Raw genomic sequence first — 6,298 nt, 5'->3', positions numbered from 1 at the left:
GTGAGAATAGTCACGTGATCTCGATGACGCAACAATATGTTTAGGCAGTCCAAATATCATATAGAAGACTTTGTCAGTTTTTCTTCCACAGTAAATCGTAAGACCAGTTCCCAATATAAGAGGATAAGCTGACGTGAAAATTTCATTCAAAATAAAAAACAACAACAAAAACTCTTCCAGTGTCACAGTAGTAAGTTTCGAGATTTATAAAGCTTAAATTCTGATCTCAGAACAAATGCAGCATAGATAACCCATTGCATAGCTTTACCCTAAAATATATAGATGTATATAAAATTAAATATGTGTATGTATATAATTGTCTTATCAATCTAGTAGATCTTACTCTCTATCTATCTATCGATATATATATATAATTTTTTTTTCCAGTTGATAGCTTGGGCCCATTCTCACAAACTTTCTTGCGTATTTGTTATTTTTAAAAGCAGTGCCATTTTTAAATCAAAAAACATCAAAATACTATATGTCATTACTATGGCATCTTCTCTAAAATAATTCACGTTTATATTCTATATATGTATTGAGAAATAGTAAGGAAAAAACAAAATAAGCCTTAAGCAATAGTATTTTTGTTTTTCTATTTTATTCGAACTCATCTCTTTCTTTCAATATTACTTTACTCAAAATGATTTCACACAATATTCAAGGTATTCTTTTTATACACAGTTAATTGTTATACATCAAACATGCGAATTACGGAATTTTAATCATTATCGCTATTTTGTTTTTTGGCAGTAAGCAAACTTAAAGTACCCTGTGTATTTTTATTTTTGTAATAGGGGAAAAACGTTTCTGTTCTTTACTGTTTTTAAACTTAACCTAACGATTTGCAATCCGTAATACAGCATTTTTGTTTGTTTAATTGTAAGCGATTTAACTGCCGTCTGTCCACTCTATTTGAAAAATACTGCTCTTTTTTCACCTTTTATTTTTGTTAAAAGATAAATGCGATATTAAACACAAAGAAAGTGTAATCAGTAATAAAAGTTAATGCCCTATGATGAGTAAAATATATTAGTAATGGATCAATATAAAAATTTAAGATATATTATGTCACGTGATTATTGTAAGTTTTGGAAGACAGGGTGAGAGGATGAAGGCTTGTGTGGTGGAATGTAGCTAACAATTAATAATATTGTGGACAATTAAACTTATTTGTGGGTGTAGTGCGTTTGTAAATGCTGCAGTGTTGAATAACATCGTACATTTTTAAGTAAAGTATTTCTTATGAAAGTAACGTTTGCAATTTATTGGATTATATGATTATGAATTAGATTGCTCACAAAAGTAACTGGCTAAAGCGTAAGGCTTTAATTTAAATTGAAGAATGATTAACAACTAGGCCTAAAGAAGAAAGTGACTAACGTTAAGTTTTTAGATAATCTTTCGGGATTAAGTTGTAAAGAACAATAAATCGAAGTTTAAGAACATATTTGTGTAAGCAATTTAACATTTAAGTTACTGTCGAGAGTAATAGCTGTATATATTACCGTTAGACTAAATTCGTTCAATGCCTTGTAGCCTACCTAGTAGTAGTACCTTGCTTTGGTGACACTGTCATTGCCAGTGTCACTTGACTGGAGTCTTGATCGTATTCGTTATCATAGTAACTACCGTGTTGGCAGTGTGAAAGACTTTGAAAGTGTACATACATAACTACTATTGAAAGATCATATTATACTTTCTTTTACTACAACCATTTCTGTTAGCCTGCAGTTTATGCCAGGATTTTTATAACTTCACTTTCCAGTCTCAGAGAAGTATAATTTATAAACGGTAAGTTAATGAATTTCTTGTTTACTTGACTATAATATTTTGTTTCATGCTATAGAGAAAAAGAAAATGTGGAACAACTAACAATGCCATGAAGATGCTAAATTTAAAAACATTTAATAGTAAAAATTTAAAATAGACTTCAAAACTGGTTATTATTGTATTCTCACTACACCAGTTTCAGTGTCATCTATTATTGAACTACAAAGGCTCCATACTGCCTGTTTTTTATTAAAACATTCTGAGTTAAGTTTTAGTCCTTTAAAGTTTTATGCTTATGGCTTAACACTCATACACCTAATGAAACTGCTTTTCTAAGGAAATGTTTGTGTCATAAGTATTGATGTATGATGTTAAGTTAATAATTCTGTATCCTACTCGGCTCGTTATTCTGGACAGCCTCAATTACTTGTATGTTATATAAAGTTTTTGGTTCTGATTTGTATTACCTTTGATCAGAAATAGTTCATATATAATGAGGAAAATATAGTATTAAATGTTCTGCAATGTTGTTCAGTATTTGATAATTAAAAATATTTAATGTTTAAAATGACTTGCATAATGACTGTGTCATCTGACAATAGTGTATAAAACGATGGTTAACTACAGGAATCAACTAGCATGAACAAAAACTGGAAATTTTTCACAGCACTAAACTGCTTAAACACATTGCTTTGAATAGAAAACAGAGTAGAATTTCTAATTCACCAGAAAAAAACAAAAAACTTAATGAAATATTTTATAAAATTAAAAATGTTTTTGTGCATTGAGCATAAACTTAAACATGGCTAAGCTAGAAAATGTAGCTTCACATGTTATGTGCTTAGTCAAAGAACTTACTACATGTGTGATGTATCCTTCCATTTTTTGTTATGTTAAAGCACAATAGTCTGCAAGTCAGTATATTTTCATAAAATGGGTTATTCTTTCAGTAATAGAAACTATAGCAAAATATTGAGTATGGCTATAAAGGTAGGCAAAAGTTTTCTTTAGTATATATGAGGCTTGCAATTTTATTGGGTTTACTGTTAAACTCATTGTATTCAGGTTTATTGGACATTATACAATGACATAAACAATAATTAATTTAAGCTTTTCCAACATAAAACTGAAAGTTAAATAGTATAGAAAAAAAAATAATTTTTCAAAAACTGGAAGTTTTTGCCAGTGAAAGAATTCAAGTTCAATAATAAATATAGAACTGCTACAAATACTGCATGCTTTGTACTGTATGTTTCATGACATTTTGAGTTGTGTAAACAAATCTGAAATTGAAAAGGGTATTATAATTTATATGTATTTGCTTATGCTACACCATTAATTTACACAATTGAGCTTCCCTGCTGTGTTTGAATGACTGACCTTAACAAGTATATTTGTCCAACTTACCAATTGACCCAAGTTATTTTGTATGTAAGTATCTTCAATAGAGCTACAGATACCTAAGAGTTTTATGTTATCAGCAGATTTATAAATTATTCCTAGAGCTGGGTATTAACATGATTATGCAATATAATTGATTATATTAATTAATTCCATGTAAAATAATGAAGTGATCAAAATTACATTTAAGTTGATCGGTGTCATTAAAATAAACTTACTGAGATTAGTGTTTCTGATTTTTATTAATCCAACTACCCAAGTATGTTAATTACTGTTATTCATGATTTCTCATTATTATTTTCAGTAAATTCTACATAACATAATGTTTAGGGACAAAAAGGGACCCATTGGTATATCTAGGCTGTCCTATCCTATAAACTAAACTAAATTTTATATAATAATAATAATAAAACCCTCAAAGCCACCCTTATCATTCATTTTGTTATTAAGTTCTCTATTAAACTCACTTAAATTTACTGTTTCCACAACATCTGATGGCAACCCATTCCAAAACCTAACCACTCTGTTAGAAAAATATAATTGTCCTAGCTGAAGATGACTCTTACCCTGCCAACATTTATATTTGTGTCCTCTACTCCTATAATTCTCACTGTTAAATATAAAAAAGATGATGCATCAACATTATCAATTCTCTTTACAATCTTAAACACCTCAATCAGATCCCTTCTAACACTTCTTTTTTTCAAGAGAAAGCAATTTTACAGATCTTAATCTCTCTTCGTATGACAACCCCTCCATCTCAGGCACCATTCTAGTAGCCCCCTTCCATACTTAAAACCTTTCCAACAATTCAATGTCCTTCTTCAGGTAAGAAGCCCAAGACTAAACACAATACTCCAAATGTGGCCTAACCAGTGACCTGTACAATGAAATTATAAACTTTATAGACTTGTATTCAATATTTCTTTAGATGCAACCTAAGATCCTATTTGCACTAACAACAGCACAATGCTTGGATGGCTAAAAAGACTGATCAACCACTACACCAAGATCCCTTTCTTTCATAACATTGTTAAGGTTATTCCTATCCAAATTATACTCACAATTCAAATTATGACAAGAAATTTTAAAAATTGTTAATTTATAAAGTGGATAGGAATCATCAAAAAAGTACAGAAACAAATTTAATCAGAATGCAAAGATTATATTTTAAAGCCTGCTACTAGGGACTCTGAAAAAAAAAAAGGTAAACAAACCAGGCTGACAATAGTGTCTACATTATTTTCTCAAGCTACAAATTCTTATTTTGGCTCCACGTTTACAGTATTTATCAGTTTTAGTGGAATCAAAATAGGGATTTCTAGCTTGAGAAAATAATTTAGGCCAGGCCCTGACAAATCCAGTGTGCCAGGTCACTATGGCAACTAGAAATTTCATCATGGTGCCCATTTTCTTCATGTGTAGGGCTGTGCTAAATGGACCTCAAATTCAAAACAGTTCTGGACTCTTGAAACTCCGGAACAATTTTTTCATTCTTTGAGTCCGAAATTGAACTTTGTTTCTAGGATATTTTAATGGAGGATTCAGCACTTCATGTTTTTTCAGGAATGAAATGCTGTAGTTGCACATCATGTTACTAATTTTGTGCGATTTTGTTTTTCTTCTTTCTCTGAATGCAAACAATCAATGCACATATTTAGACTTAGGTGGTACCAAAGGCAGTTAGTTCAGACAATACTGTCAAGTGGTTGTTGATAACATGCGATTGTTCACATGCACTCGTTGCTATGAAAGTAAATGAATATACAAGCCCCCAATACCTGGTACAAACAATAGTGAAGTTAGGCTAGGTACACCTGGCTCCTAGATCTGAAAATATCTGACGAGGCCTGATTTAGACACTATTTCCAGCCTAGTTTGTTTACTTGTTTTTAGATTCCCTAATTGTAGGCATGAAAATATAATTTTTGCATTTTGATTCAACTTGTTTCTGTATTTTTGTGATGATCCATATTCCTATTTTTAAATTATCAATTTTTGATTATTTTGTTTCTTAAGTTTTTTATGTCCATTTATGGAGAATTAATTTTAAACTACATACGTGCATATGCATTCAGTTGAATGTTACAACTGTTTTTCAACAGTTTACTGCTGCATTGGCTTTTTTCTCCACCCAACCATTATTTACTGAGCTAAGTGGTTTTGTACCTGAGGTTTCACATAAACACGTGTTTAACAAGCGTTAAGGACAAAGAAAGTCGCTGAAAACAACAATGCATATATTATGAATTTATAGTCATGAAAATCAACTTTCAATGGAAAATAATCTTTTTAAATAGGTCATGGACAGTTGCAACATTTCATGTAATATATCTGTGTAGGTTTTGGTGCAAAATATCCAGCTGATTTTGCTGTAGACTTGTGAAACAAAAATATTAATAATAAAATAATACTATTTGGTCATCAAGAAGTTAATGTCACGTATAATAGTTAAATGAGCCACCTAAATGTCACATTAGTGTAGCCTATATAATGTGCTAAGTTTTGTATACTTAATCCCTTTTGTGATGGCACATGACGAGACACACATTTGGCATGTAATGCTGTTTGAATACAAGAAGGGAAACAATGCCTCTGTAGCCACAAAGAATGTTCGTAAGTGTCAACGACGGTTCAACAAATTTTGTTTAAGTGACTTCAGCCATAAAAACTGTGAGGACAGGAGCCAACATGTTAGAATTTATACTGATGCTTTGAATACACTTGTTGAATCTAACCCAAGACAACACACTCATGAAATGGACCTGAAATTACATGTCTCTCATGAAAAAATACGTAAACATCTAAGGAATATGGAAAAACTCCTTAAAGAAGGTGTGTGAGTACCTCACAAACTCTCCGTTGATCATTGTTTCCAGCGTGTGAACGTTGCTTCGTCTCTTTTGGCACGTAATGCATGTGAAACATTTTTGGACAGAATTGTCACTGGTGATGAAAAGTGGATTCTCTATGCAAATATATAATGCCAAAAACAATGGCTCAGTCTTAGACAAAAACCACTTCTGACCCCAAAAACCTGGACTCCATCTACAGAAAGTGGTGCTTTGCATTTGGTGGGACATCAAAGGAGTAATTAATTTCGAACTCCTCAATGTGGCATGTT

The 6,298-nt window shown here is 31.3% G+C and overlaps 1 protein-coding gene across 2 annotated transcripts in view; it reads left to right on the top strand.

The window, feature by feature from the left end:
• Positions 1–1,100: 1,100 nt before the first annotated feature.
• The window catches only part of LOC106466161 (serine/threonine-protein kinase N2-like), a 77,497-nt gene continuing 72,299 nt past the window's right edge, over positions 1,101–6,298 (top strand). For both annotated transcript variants that reach the window (XM_022394126.1, XM_022394127.1), the window contains exon 1: positions 1,101–1,794. The gene's annotated coding sequence lies outside the window, so the exon portion shown is untranslated. The remainder of the gene's footprint in view (positions 1,795–6,298) is intronic.

This window comes from Limulus polyphemus, unplaced genomic scaffold (assembly GCF_000517525.1).
Source record: "Limulus polyphemus unplaced genomic scaffold, Limulus_polyphemus-2.1.2 Scaffold2172, whole genome shotgun sequence".
NCBI classification, from domain to species: domain Eukaryota; kingdom Metazoa; phylum Arthropoda; class Merostomata; order Xiphosura; family Limulidae; genus Limulus; species Limulus polyphemus.
The sequence above is the reverse complement of the archived record's forward strand: the minus strand, read 5'-3'. Positions and strand labels throughout refer to the sequence as shown.